The sequence below is a fragment of the Struthio camelus genome, chromosome 1 (assembly GCF_040807025.1).
Source record: "Struthio camelus isolate bStrCam1 chromosome 1, bStrCam1.hap1, whole genome shotgun sequence".
Classification (NCBI taxonomy): Eukaryota; Metazoa; Chordata; class Aves; order Struthioniformes; family Struthionidae; genus Struthio; species Struthio camelus.
The window spans coordinates 211,083,306-211,098,934 of NC_090942.1; the positions used below are offsets into that span (position 1 = coordinate 211,083,306).

The 15,629-nt window shown below is 38.1% G+C and overlaps 1 long non-coding RNA gene across 1 annotated transcript in view; it reads left to right on the forward strand.

Moving 5' to 3' along the window:
- LOC104149566 (uncharacterized) overlaps positions 1–15,394 on the forward strand; it is a 35,743-nt gene extending 20,349 nt beyond the window's left edge. Inside the window, exons 2-4 of the long non-coding RNA XR_695355.2 lie at positions 7,809–7,847; positions 13,528–13,613; positions 15,313–15,394. This is a non-coding gene — a long non-coding RNA (uncharacterized lncRNA). The remainder of the gene's footprint in view (positions 1–7,808; positions 7,848–13,527; positions 13,614–15,312) is intronic.
- Positions 15,395–15,629: the final 235 nt, after the last annotated feature.

Consider the following 15,629-nt stretch of genomic DNA (forward strand, 5'->3'; position numbering starts at 1 on the left):
AAAGGAGAAGATTTAATTCTTTCTCTGTGAGGCAGTGGGAGAAAATTAGTGCACCACAGTTTACATAGATAATAGGACAAGTTTCAGAAGTGCCATATGAAAGCATTTATTGAAATGCTGAATTTTACTTTCTCTCATTAAGTTGATTCATTGAGTAGGTAAGGAAGGGATAACTGGCAAGTGCTGGCGGCTGTGTGAGCCTCCGCACTGTACACAACCAACACACAAAACTTTGAAGCACACATGACCACCCCGCCTCGTCTTTCAGAGCTCGTCTACTTCCTCCCACGACCTGCTAATATTATTGTTTCCACCACCACAGCAATTTAGTGAAGCCACTGCCTCCTGCCAGAATTATTTCAAATAGAGACTCGGTGCAAATGAAGGAAGTTAAAGCTCCTTGAAAGAACAGGCCCACATGTCATCGTGCACAATAGGAATATCCCCTGGACTTTGAGACTCCCAACAAGTTCCAAAGACTTTCTTTGACCAGTAACCTTCTGGCGTGGGGTGTGAATCAGGACCTAACTCTGCTTAGTACAGTTATTTCACAGATGGGCTTATTTCAGAAATGGATACTTGGCATTAATTAATCAAAGGCAGAGGTGATGTTGACTTTTTACTTGAGTAGGATGAGTTGAGGGTCAGGGGACTATTGATCTGTTTAATACACTGTACTGGTAAATGTCAATTCAAAGTGCAAGGGCCACATTCTGCTGTGTGTTCATGGGCAGAATTCCCCACTGATATCAGTGTCTCAAAGGAAAAAAGAGAATCAATGGTCTCAGGCATTAGCGAAGGTCAGAGTACAAGACATATGGGGTAAATCATTGACTGGTGTAAATCATTGCCACTCTCTTAACTCAGTGGATCTATTGCACTTGAAACAGGGATTTGACCCTGAGAGCAATCTGGCTTGTTTTCATACCTATCTTTTCATCATGTGACTTTGGATGCTTTTTTTTTTCACTTTTACAGTCATATTTTATCAAAAATTGATTTGAGTTAGTGTTCTGTTCACTTTGAGCGTTCACAAATACTTTGAGAATGAAGATTTGATGTTTTTGTGCGTCCTTAAACTAATCTTTTTATGCCTCTTTCTTTGTTATATATTCCCTGCCTTTCACCGGTCAAAGAATAGCTCTAATGCAGAAACATACTGAGAATATAAAAAAAGGTGCTGTGAATTTTAATTCCCCGTTGAAATGCTGAGGATACTCAGCACCGTATAAAGATTAATTTTACATCTTTACTCGTCTGCAATTCTTCTTTTTCTTTTATTTTCCTTTTTTTTTTATTTTGTCTTCTATATTTCCTAAGAATTTTAACTGTTATCTGAATTCTGCTCTCCACAATGCAGACTTGTCCTCTAACCTACATCAAATATTTTTCTTTTTGCTACCTCAGACAAAAAGTATTCTTAAATATTTCTCCAAGGAAGAAAATTCTCCTAAATAAATATACTTAAGAACATTTTAAAGAATTATGAACACATAAATATACCTCAGATCAGAACTTAAAGTGTAAGTTTCAGAAAGAAAGAAGTTCTATCTATCTGGTATTTTCGTCCCAAATCGACACACTCAGAAGATTGGTATAGTCCGTAAACATTTCATTGATAACTGAATTGACTTCTGATAACTATAGATTCACTTTTGGAGTGAATTGGCTTTTTCAGTAGTTCCACTCCTGCCATTAGGACTGGAGGAAGCCTCCGTTAGATGTTTCTCAGAAACAAATCCAAATTCTGGGACCACAATTTTCAAACTATTGCAAAAGATCTGATCACTCATCTCCCACTAAAACTCAGTTTATGGTCACAGGTAGCGATTATAAATGCCTTTTGGAAATCCCAGCAAAAACTTTACTGGCTTCATTATCCATTAGCCCTGTATAAAGTAGAGGACAGAGAATGAAATACAAATAGATGTGGATGGAAGAGAATCTAATTTAATAACTACTCAATATAACTGCCCACTGTCTGATGCATTGCTGCATAATGTGCTATTGATTTGGAGAAAAAAGATTATATGATAGCTGGGAGCAAAAGCCTGGCTCTTCTTCTCACAAGATTTATTGTTTCTGATAATGAGTAAATACATTTTATGCATGAAGAGCTAGTAAGGGTTTTCTAACTGTCTTAATTCTGCCACCTCCAAGGACAAGACCCCTTATAACTTCATGGACACTGCACATAAAAAATTCACATATACTTCAGTCAGCTAATGAAGGCTCTGGTGAAATGCAGCCAACTCCAGCAGATAAGAAAGACTGACAGAGGATCTTTTCACAAACTTATTTTCCCATGGAACTAATTCTCTAATTTTCTATTGGCAGCATAGAGGATATTCTGCTTCTCTCAGAATCAGTGTTAAATTCCCTTGTTAAATGAGATACTGTATTTTTTTCTGGCTAGGCCAGGTAGGAGGTATTTCTGGGCTAGGTATTCCTCTAAGAAAGATATGCCCTATTTCAGGACTTTTAGCCAGAGGTTATGAATGATATCTGTTATTGGTTTAGCCCTCTGAGGCTATCGGGAGTAAAAGTCTCACTTATGTCAATGTGAGGTGGCTCAAGTCTAGAGAGAGTTTAGGACTGCCAAAACACTTCACCTTCGGACCAGAACGTTTGAGGTTCCTCCCATTCTCCACTGACGATCTTCCTGAGTAACTTCCTGAGCCATAACGTTGCTAAATTAAAGCATTGCTTCTAGCTTTTGGGGTAATTTTGCAATAAGCTGCCTGGCAAAGAAGCTCCTAATTCAATTCTTTTTCCTAGCAAAGAATTCCTTGGGATAGTCCCACCAGATAGAAAGCTTTACTATTCTTTCATTCCCTTACCATTAAACTGCCGCTACCTCTTGGTTTGTCCTCCTCTCGTCCACCTATATAATGTGGGTTTAGCTACTTGGATCTGAAAGATACTTGGCTAATAATTTTGCCTGCCACAGCATCGAACTGGACAGATTTTGAACCATATGTCATTGCATTAGCAGACTTGTACCACAAATTCCAACATATTTTAACTGGATTAAGATGAGTAGGAAGGGGAGAAAAAGCTGAGATTTATCCTCCATCTCCGTAATGTTCCAGACTTCCATATGGAGCAGTACAATAATATCCTGAAAAAACATAGCTTTTAAGAGTTCTGTTAAAATTGTATCTACAACAATTAGGGAAGTGTGCCCACTGCTGGAAAAATGCAAAGATGCTTCATTTCTTATATAATACTTTTTTGGGGGTCACATTTTATCTTTTTAATGTATATATGTATGTAGATGTTAAGAACTGGAGTACAAAGAGCCCCTAATTTTGTAAAGCTCGATATCTTTATAAAATATCTCCACTTGAAATTCACTTAAATTTGAAAGCCTGTTGAAACTCATGAGGGCACTTAGAAACTGGGTAAAGCAATATGAAAGCCACTAGCAATTATTCTGGAAAGCTCATGGAGAACAAGTGGAGTTGTGAAAGAAAAAGGAATAAGAATGACTCTGAAAAGGGAGAAAAGAAGAGGATGTGAGAGTCACAGCTGGTCAGCTTAACATCCGCACCTATAAAAAATATACAATCCGTAAGCATCAGGAAGATAATAAAGTACTGAGAAGCAGCTCCACACAAATCAGTCAGAAGCAATCTGCTCTGTCCAGAGCAGCAAGTCTAGTGAATAGGGACAAAGAGTTCATATCCTGTCCCAACTGTAGTAAGGCTTTTGCTACCGTATCAGATTGATATTCTCATAAATCACCTGGGGAAATATGGACAGATTAAAATGCCTGGGAAATGAAAAACTGCTTGGACATGATAGTCAGAAAGGAGTTCGCTGTTGTTCACCATCAAAAGGGAAAGATACAGTGGGATAATTAGGGATTTGTGACCAATAGTATTTAATGTTTTCATTGTTTTCATTGACTTGGATGGCAATACCAGTGTATTGGTATGTACCGGTATGTATACCACACAGACAGGATTAGCAAGGATGGTGATCTCGAGGTTTTTTAGATCTTGTGGTCTAAGTCAAATAGCAGGTAATTCAGTGAAAATAAATGCAACATTCTACCCTTAATTAAAAATAATTATCTCCACAAATATGGGATGATGCTCAACCTAAGTAGCCGTGCTACGGAAAAGAGTCTGGAAATCCCCTGATGAACAGGAGTTTCCAGTCTTACCTTGTTGCAAAAAAGCTACACACTGTGTAAAGATGTGGGAAGAAAAATATCTTGTGAAAGATACATGAAATAATGGAAATAATCTTTCCATTCTATTTATCTGTTACCTCCCAGCTCGAGTAGTGCATCCAGTTTGGAACACCACTCTCCAAGAAACTTATTGGAAAGGAAAGCAATGGGAACCATATGAACTCAAGAAAATATGACCTACAGGGAAAAACTAAAAGAATGGAGGTTGATTCAGCTGAAGATTGAAGGGACACACAATATAGCAGTCATCAACTGCATAGCAACGAAGATGAAAGAAATAGACTGCGAATAGATGTGAAGTAATAGCCTTAAACTCATCAAGAAAGATTTAAGCTAATTATTGGAAAACTTTGCAAGTGGAACAGATTGCTGGGGGTGGGAAGATGGAAGATTGTTATGAAACCTCCACCACAGAAGGTTTTTAAGAGCAGGTTAGACAAGTACCTGTCAAGTTTAGCTATAGTTGGCCATTGCTTGGGATAAGGAATGAATTTGTGGAGTGTTTTAGTCCTATTTTCTATTATTAATCTCTGCTCTTTCCTTACTAATAAAAGTAAGCATCAATTATTCTTTATTCTTCACTGTTGTAAAATTTTTTATGTCTATTTTCAGAACAGGAGAGAATCAACTCACCTAAGTTTACTTAGAATTGCTAGAACTGGCCCACCATTTAGTACTCGCCAGTAATGTTACAGTAATTTTTGTTCATTTTCTGTCATTCTGTCATTACTGCTCATTTAAGTTGATCCACCTCAGTATGAATATGACTGGAATTATCTCTCTCTCAGTGACAACTTAGTGTTGCTGTGCACACATAAAGATCCAGGCAAACCCCAGCTTCCACTTACTGCCTGGAGCTGGCTGTCCTGTAAGCTCCTGCTTTTCTTGTAAGAAACATACCACCAATTAGTGCTTATTGGTAGGCATGACCTTGAAAGAGTGCAAGTTTGCATTCTCGCAGTTTTCAGACTACAAGATTGTCCTCTGGGCAGTTACCTTCAACTCTCTTGCTCAGAAAAGCAATATAATTCCCCTTTTTCGCTATATGCAAGACTATTGCCTTTATACCTCCCCCCACACCATTGTCTTTCAGAATCAAATAATACATCATACACATACATACTAGTACTTTTATAAACTCAACTCTGAACACTGAAGGAAATGGAGGTTTGCTACCATTTATGCTGCTTCTTGAGAAATAAAACATAAAGTCTACTAGTTGCTGCCAAACCCTCTTTAATACAACGCTGATAATTTCAGAATTTGTGTCTAGTTCCGTGTACCAAACGATTCACTTATTTTTATTGTCTAAGATACGTGCAGCTTCAATATCTCTTCAAGACAATAGCATTTTCTTGATAACCTCCAGCAACTATTCAAAAACACGTCCACCTCTCACCAAGTTATAAGCTTTAAGAATCATTATTAATCTGAATGTAGAAAACATTTTATAAGGATGATGTTCTCCAGTTGATGCATGCTCTGACAGTTCCAATCGCATAACGGCTTTAGCAAACTAAGGGTGTTCTCTAATTTTAAATGAATGAAAATCAATATATATTTCTCTGGGTTTAGTGTGTATAACGGTTATATTCTCACAAGCATTTTGTCAGCTATTGCTCTGGGTAGGTCTGAAAGAATTCCTAATGTAAGATAAACTCTAGAATGCTTCCTAGGAAAACTGGTTTCATTTCACTCATCACACTGTTCCAGACAGAATTGTCCTCATCAGCATGAGGTAGGCCAGTGACACTTGTACGTATTTGTTTTCCTTGCATATGATGCGTTAATAGTTTATCACTCCACTAATCTGTAGCAATAGCTATTACGAGATACGTGATTCGACCACCGCAGTGAATCATCTAAACACTCCTCCAAAAAAAACCTGAGGCCAAATGTTAAGGCATAACTTCTGCTACTCCAAACACTACTATCAGTTAAGTAGATTAGATGAATCCATCTGAGGTATAATATAATTTTTAAAAAGTGACCAGCTGCTGCCAACAGGACCAGCTACAGCATGCTATGGGATCCTGTTCATGCACTGAGTGTGCTCCACAAGGACAGGCAACAAAAGGGAGCTCTGACGGGGTTTTCATCTCTTAGGATTTCACTCACATCTTTCTGAGGCATCCTCTCTTCACCAGTTGAAATCCCTCTGGAGCTGTCTGTAGTCTGCCCTAATGCTTTCCACTTACCTCTCTCAGTTACAGCTTTGTTGCAATAATGTTATATCAGTCAGGATATAAGCAAAAGAGGGTTGCAGGGTCACTTGGTACAGCTAAAGAAAGAAAAAGAAAAAAAAAAACAACTAACCAAATAAAAACACTAGCCTAGCTTTGAGTCACAGATTTATATTATCACCCTAAAGCTGTTTTCTACATTCCTCTGTATCTCATCCAAAGACATTTTAAATATTCTGCCTAACCTAGGTAGCTCTTGAGCTCCTGATATAACATTTCTTTTCTTCTCATTTCTTTTTTACCTCATTTTAAATGTCTCTTATTTCCTCCCTGGCTCATCTCAGCATCCACAGTACTTTTTTATACTGCCTTTTCATCAGCACTTGGACTTCTTCACTGCCTCAAAGACTGATGAGAATATGATAAGCACCTTTTCATAGGTACAGCAATACTGACACAACCACTAATTAGGTATTTCATTAATTTTTAGCTATGTATTTACGTGTCTATCATATCTACTTTTGCTTGTCTTCACTTTTCGGAAATGGTTATCACTCTTGTGTGGTAACCAGAATGCACTCTGTTCTGCCAAATCACTTGAAATAACAGATAAAACACTAATAATAAATACTCATTCCTTGAAATTGCCCTGTATATATCTATTTTGAAAATCACTTATTAAATGTGGTGATAACAGCCCTAAAGATACATACTATGCAACTAGATCAGGTTAACTGCACTGCTGTCTTCATTGTCCTAAGATTAATTCAATATTTTCCTATATTGGAAAATGGTTTTCAAAAGCCTGGGAGACAGAACTGAAACCATTTTTTTCTGGGATATCTTTCACGTTAGTCTAAAAGGGAAGGAGAAATTGAAGAAAAGTAGATTCACTATTTCTTTAACAACAAAAGGAGGTATTTTGGAGTGTGGTTATTTTCCAGAAGGCAAACCTTGTGAAAATAATTTCAGGGTCACACAGTATTTTATGGACCTAGAGGGAATGCTGAGAAGAGAAATCTTCGTCATTCTTAACAGATAAAAGACTATAAAAATCATATTATACATTCACTAGTTATCTTTAATTGAGAATCCACTTACTGGAGCTAGTGAAGAGCAGAAGCAGAACTCAACAATATGATGTGCTGATCGTCTAGGTAATACAGTTAAAACTTTCTGAAAACAGAAGTACCATGAGTAAGTGGGAAACTCATTGACAACAACAAATCCATTGCATTGTACCCTGAATTTATATGATTTTGACTCTAACCAAGATTTTCCTGATGAGCCAGAGTGATTTGCCTATTGGACCTTTCTTTCTGCTGCCAGTTTGGGCATGAGCTGAGAAGTACAGCCATTATTTTTTCTAGTTCTTTGTTCTCTATGGTGCCTTCTCTTGCTTAACTGCACATTTCATTTTGTAGGTGTGAAGAAAAGCCAGAACATACACAGCACTCTGAGAGGTAAAATTTATGACAAAATTTGTATATATTTTACTATGATACTATGAAGATGCATTTGTTTATTTAAATATATATGGTACTCTTCCCAAGCTTTAGGAGGTATACAATAATTACAAGTCTGAATATAAATATATATGAAAAAATAGAAAAGAGATACTTATCTAGGGCTGTACATTCTACAGCAATCACTCTGGGAAAACCATAAAAATAACTCCTTCCAATTATCAGACTCACATAGGCTCCTATATTTACACTGAAACAAGAAGAGATAGAGAATATTTCCTCCATGATTTCTGTTATAGTGCTTAACTTAATCAGATGCCATAATCCTGTCCTAGACAGTGTATCAGAAGTACTCAGAAAGACCTTCGGGGTCACACTACATCTGCTCAGATTTCTTGATCTCTCAGCATTAGGTTTCTAGGTAGGAATTCTGTCAACAGATTAGGACTTCTATAGCTTTAAAATAACAAAAAAGAGCCCAGAAGCAGACACTGAAGAGTGACTGAAACCCTCTGTGCGTCAGTACCTAAGCAGATCTCTTGTTTTCTTTCTCTCTCATTCTGGCTCTTCTGCATGGAATAATAAAGGTGGCATTTGATATATGATCAGACACACTGAGAAGACCTTTGCCTTCTTGAATAGGGATCTCTTTTGGATGCAAAGCCTTCTATACTCTATGGTAAACAGAAAGCTGAATCCCCGGCTAACGATGGAAATGAGGCATTTAGCAGCAACGTTTCACAAACTGGACATGGTGGTCCAGCCACTGACACAGTAGATAGATAAAATAGAAGTGGTGCTGGCACTTCTTCTTGCTTTTATGTGGATGCCACACTGCTAGGTGCTCTCCGAGAACATCAACCAGGTCAGGCTATGAAGGTGGGGTAAGCAGAGGAACACTATATGTTTTAATTTTAACAGAGGTCAAATATGACCTGAACCTGTTACGGTTGAGACATAGCTGGGCTTGCCCAGAAGAACCACCTTTAGCACTTGATGAGCTTTACCAGCAAAAGGTGATGCACCTTCAGGACTAAATATATATTTCAAGGCTTTAAATGTTTACCATTAATACCTAACAACAGAGTTCAAGAATCTAAATCATTTTATGGATGTCATCTTCTGATATAGACTCAGTTTTTAGAAATAAGTTTCTCAGTGCCTATGTCACAATTGGAAAATGTGTTTGAGCCATCTAAATGATTTAGGCCTCAGAAAACAGAAGGCAAAAATAATTTTACAGCAGCTGGACTCTAATGTCTGTGCATAACTTTAATCTCCCTGTAGCAGACTACAGCCATCTCCCTGTAGCAAACTGTGCCACTTCCTTGGCACAGAGGAACACTGGGAGGATACTGAGTTTGCAAAATGCTCAGTAAGGAAAGCTATGAAAATGTCTTAGATTGCTAAAATATCCTCTCTCTTTTTATAATAAATCTTGAAAAAAGTGAGTGTTCTTTATGTTGTAATTCATGACAATTAACCTAGATACAGGGTGTGTTTCCAGTTGTAAGGAAATGTAACATTCCTTCAAAGGGGTGTCAAAAGCAATCATAAGCTAATGAGATTTTACATGAACCACCTGCTGGTTGCTTTCAATTAGATAAAACACCTTTAGCAGAAGTGAGGAAATCATTTTCATTATTTGCAAATGAGTTACACAACACAAAGCAGTAACAGGAAAAGAAATGAGAAACTAATAGAACAGTGTGAGCTGTTCCCAGCTATACTCCCATTCCTATAATTTCTCATCAAAAAAAAAAAAAATTATCGAATGTCCAAAGAAGCTAGGGAAAAGACATAGAGGAAAGCTTCAAGTCCACTAGTAACCCTAGAAAAATATTACAATAAATTGCTCTGGGTCAGATCAAGTGTTTTGTTCCATTCAGAAGGAAAAAATTTGTTTTAATTTCCAATGGTTAATTACTTTAGGTAGAAGAATAGAGGAAATAATATATACATATATATATATATACGTATATATATATATTTCAGTGATTTGGGAGTTTGGAATCTGTTAGGAAGAGTGGGATGATTGAAAAGAAATTGAACTTTGGATAAAACTAAGTTTAAAGTAAGGCTGAAGTAAATCGTAAGGTGCCATACCCAACACAGAGCCTTTATACTGGGGCAGGAGGGGGAAGGAGGAATACTTTCCTTCTCCTTTTATGTTTATTTTATAGATCTTTCACACTTTCAATTTCCAAAAAAAAATGAGACAGCATAGGACTAAAGGGCTTACCCTCATTACCTTTCCACCTACCTCATACCAGTGTATAAGGGACACTGACGACAGATTTTGTGACATTAGCATGCTATTGATATGGATGTAAGACTTTCAGATCAGCAGGAAATCTTCAGTCTACATTTTTTGCTCACATCATGCATCGTTTGTAATACCGCAGCACCGGACTTTCTGAAGCAGGTGGGGGATTTAAACAGCAATGTACAGCACCGTGGAAGACGTACCCCACTAGCTGCTTTGGAAGCCTGTACTGTGGATGTGGTTTTCCAGGGGGTTTGGGTATTGCTGCACTTATCTTCACTCTATTAACAATGCTATATTTTCATAGTATGTCTCTAAAAAAAGTTCCTCCAAGTTCTTCTTACCATCTAAATCCTGACCTTTCTTTTGTCCCCCAACACATATTTTCTTTACTGAAAAGTATCTAAAATAATTTCTATAGCCTTAATCTATATGAATAACTGAGCTTTTAATATAAGAAAACACAGCTATCATCAGTGGGTGTTATCCAATTCTATGAGTGAGATAAACTACACTCAGAAGAAGAAACAAACAAACAAAAACCTTCCCCACCAGCTGACATTTGAGATGGGAAAGGGACAAGCAAGACGGAAAGGAAAACCCTGAACAATACCACCTCCCAAATCCCGCAACAATGAAAGAAAGATCTTCATTTCAGGAACAAAAAAAAAAAAGGTGCCTTTTACTTCCTAGGTGTTTGTGATAAATTATCGTAGCTGAAGCGAAGTTTGAAGGGTGTCTAATTCCACTGAAAGCCAAAGAGCCTTGCAGGGGGAAGAAACCTTACCACCGGAGACGTGCAAAAGTGCTTACAAAGGATTCTTACTTCAGTCAACCAAAAAAAGGTCAAATCCATTGGTGACTGATAGAAGCTGAATGTACTGTCACACTTCTTGACGTTTCAACAGCTGTATACCCTGAAGATATTATTCAAAAAGATGCATTTGGAACCTGAGTCACAGACAGAATACAATTTGAGAATCTGCTGTGGCATTAAAAAGAAAAAAAAATGTTCACACTTTAGAGGGTTCATCATCAAGAACTACGGCTTTAATACAGACTGCTGTGGCAACCAGTCCTTGCCTGCAGAAGCTGACAGGGATGAGAGAGAGATAATATATCATTCAGAGGCTGCAACACTGCGTGGATTTCCAAGCTAATTCACATAAGCCAAGTAGACAACAAAAACAGATAGGTTTATACAAAAGCAAGTTCAAAATCAAAAGGTGATTAAATTTGCTTTTTTATAATGTATCATACGCAAATTACTTTAAAAATTAAGGAAATGAGGTTGTGGCTGAGTTTGATTTTTTATTTTTTAAAAGAGAGAAAGAAAGGATTAATCTTAAATATTGGGCAGTAAGAGGATCTATTTATCATCATCTGTGGTTCTTTAGTCAGTAAAGGTCAGATTATGTCCCAAAGGGACAAGTCTACTCAGGGTCACACTAGTCTGAGATCAATCCATGGAGTGAACGTGGTGCATTAAACCTCAGTTACTGTTTTGTGGGACAATAATTTTCTTCTGATTCAGCACAACATCAAAAAATTGGCCTCTCTGTTGATGCTCCCTAACTTCCCAGCGTGTCAGGAAGGCTGGGGCATCAGCACACCTCTAGCTCTGATCCCTACTTACTGCTGAGTCTCCCCTAGGTCTGCCACTTTTGAAATATATATGATACATATACATATGTACATATACATAAGCATGCATGCATGCATGCATGCATGCATACATACATACATACATACATATATATAAAATATGTGTAGATATATACAAATACATATACACATATTTTTTAAAGAAGAATCCTTTCCTGCCACACCAAACGGCTTGGTCTGGGCATAGACAGTTATGCCAGAACCACCTGCAGCGTTCACCTTTAAACCCAGGTCATTTGAAAAATAGAGTTTCTTTTGAGGGGGAAGAAAACTGTAACTTCTTCTCATTGCCGTTTTGTCCGTTCATGCCCAGAGATAAAATTCAGGAAGTCAAATCAAATGTTATTCCCACTTCCACTTTTGCAGAAGTGCTTAATCCAAGCTGCAGTCTAACCCTAAAGAAATAAGAACAGCATTTTATTTGTAACAAGGCAGGCCAATGTGTCTAGCTTTTAAATCTCATGTTCAGGTTATTTCTACACGAAGTTTTCCTAATGAATCACATCATTGGTGCATTACCTTGCAGCACTGCCTACCAGGACATGACCAGGTAGCGTATCCAAACCCGCTACAGCAGACTGATTAAGAATCATTAGCAAGACAAAAGGGCAGATGACAGACATTAATACGAGGAAAGAAAAAATTACCTCATGCCAGACTCAGGAAGAGTTATAATTGAGTTGTTTCTAAATGAAAAAAGAGAAACCACTTGCAGAAGGAAGACAACTGATAGCTTTGTATTGACTGCAAGTGGAGCAGTGACAAGCGGTAATTGAGGACTGGAACATTATTTTGGAACATAACACCTAACAAGACATATTTGCTTTGCTGCTTTTTCTCTGGAAATGACCTACAAGGAAGATCATGACAGTTCCCCGGAAAAGCCACAGGTCCCAAGCCCACCAACGTGCTAGAGAAACTACAGCGTCCGCAAAGTCGTCCCCTACCCCCTAAAGCTCATTCTCAGCTATAAGGTGGATAAGGTAGACAAGGAGCGGCTTGGTGGTGGTCACTATGCTTCACAGGCTATAAATGGATCTATGCCTTATAGAGCTTTCTAGTCTCTTGCTCTGCCTTGTGTTTAACTCGTGATATCTCCCCAGCATTTGAATGAAAGGCTCTCATAACATTCTCCCAACACCAGGGACACCCTCTGTGAGAGCCAGCAGCTTTGGAGAGAGAGCTTTGGAGCTCAGTATAGCAGAAGAGGTTCCTTTGCCCTGATAAAGCTGCAAATAGCTTGAAAAACAGGATCAGGCCTTAGATATTCCCAAGTCTTTTTTGTCACCTAAGGACGCACCTGCAAAATAAAGGGACCAAAGAGTGGATGCAAATATATGCAATAACATCATGATTTGTCCCCAAAACGCTCTATGGATTTCAGCACAGTCAAAGCAAGAGTGTTGTCACTGCTCCTGAACGGTCTAAAACTCAGATTAAGGAGAGACCAGGACTGGAAGTAGCGTTCTTGTTCTTCAGCCGTGACAGAGCAGAGATGCTCAGGGCGCTCATGAGAAGCTGTGGGAAGAGGAAGTATTTCCTCATCCTTCCAGTGACTGCACCTACTGCTTTGTGCAGCCTTGTCAAGGATGAGCCGAATTATGGCTTACTGATCTACAAAGTATTTGTCTTGCTCCTTTCCAATAACTCATTTCTGTAAGATGTAGTGCTGTCCTTTGTTCACCAAAAGTTATCATTGCTGATGAGGATTTGCATGTTTTTTTTTAATTTTATTGATCTTCCCAGGTGTGCTGAGTGAGACCTGCAAAGCCTATTGAAAGATATTTGCCTTTACTTCCGTTTTTCCAGGCTACCAGCTCTTCACTTTAACGGTAGGTCTTGATTCTTTCCTTCATTGTATCATATGTATTGTGCTTTCATTTGCCATTTTATATCCTCAGAGCTGTCAAAAGATGCACATCAATCCTTAAACCTAGGACTGAGCACTGTATATACAAAGCAAATTGAAAGATGCCAACCACACCCAAATGAATTTTCTTCTTTTGTTCGGATTGACTCATTAATATAATTTGGCTGCAAAGATGCTGTCTTGGGATCTCTTTCACATTATATAAACCAGACAGTTATAAATAGACAACATCAACAATCTTCTTCATGCAAACTGGAAGCAACCACAGTTGTCCTCCAAGGATCATTCATCCATCTAGAAAACATTTGTCCAACAGTCCATTAAGTAAAAGTGGCAAAGGATCAGCGGTAAATAAAGCAACGAGCAAACTCACAATGCTAGTTAGAAGGGTGTAAATGCCTTGATTTTTTCCTCGACTACAGCAGTGAGAAATGGTAATACTAAATGAATATAATTTTCCACTTGGATCTGAGATTGACAATAGTTTTTCACAACCAGCTATATTATTATATTAGTTAATAATATAAATTATAACCTTGAATATTTAAGGTCAAGTATCTGAAAGGGCAAAAGGCAAGTAAAGAGACTGATAACGTTCTGGTGAGCTTAGTGGAAACCATACAGCAAAATAACAGTATGAATGAGCACATCACACTTAGAAATCCCAACTCTCTGATTACAAGTGTCAGCATACCTTAGACCCATATTGTCAGAATCTCTTCATGTGTCACTGAAACACAGACACCACCAAAGAAAAGCAAATATTTAGCAAAGCTATGTATTAGCTGTACACAGGCAAGTGTGAGACTCCAGGGAGCCAAAAGCAGAAAGTGAAACCATGGCCCTGAAGATGGAGCTCTCCTTGAATTCACAGCAAATGGCCTCATTTCCCCGCCCTCTGCCACACAAACGAACGCAGGGAGCTGCAGTGTTTTCCCCGGCCCAGTTCTCCAGTTTGAATAGCAGAGTAGCAGCTCACGCACCCGTGGTCAGTGCCAACATCCTTGGTTTATCCTCATGCCAGGGAAGAGCGTGTGGATTCAACATCAGTGGAGAAACACGCCACAAAAAGTTAGTTACTCAGTTCACAGGGGACAGTTCTCGGAAAAGACTCGCTTTCCTTACGTTAGTTTCCTGTAAGACTGCAGCTCAAATGAGATTTTTGCAAGGACTGAATCCTCTTGAAGCAAGTAACCGCCCTTTATTCCACAGTTTGAGCCAGGAGATGTTGCGCTATGCATGGTACACTGGGTATCAGCTGCTGGTCACCCATCATCCTCTCCAGTAAGGTTACCAATAGTAACAATTCATAGGAGTAATCAACAAGTATTCAGCAGCACTGATATCATTTCTAGAACTTCTTGATTAAGATTATCTCATTCTTTTTCATAAAGCATTGTCTATCCCCCAGCTTCTCTTATACCTGCCACAGATGAGATTTCAAACACTTATGTATGTGACAATAATACATGAAGTAAACTGACATGAAAAGATTTTAATTCTTTCGGAAGCTTCCTGAAGTCTGTAATTTAAGCAACAGAGAAACAATCTGACAGTCAAAGGCAATCACTTCTCCAATCAGTTGTTTTATTTACCAGGCTACTGGATGTGTAATTATTCCATCTGCATAAAGATTGCTTTAATTTTCAATTTACATATAGGACCGTAAAAGGTACAAGACTGACAGCACTGGAAATGGAAGGCCTCTAATTTATCCTAAAATGTATACCGCTTTTATCAAAGGTAAGAGTAATGCGAGGCCCCTCTTTCATGCTTGTATTGTGTCTCAGTTTTGGAAACAGAGAGCCCACCTTTAAGAGAGAAGAGTGTGCATTAAACTCTGAGTTAGTCTATGTAAAAATTAATAAAAATTCAAAGTGACTTGAAAAATCAAAGTTTTGCAAGTCTGTCTATGAATTTTCAAATACGTGTTTTCTGAAAGCAGCAGTTACTGAGGTAGCCAAATTACTCTAAGAAA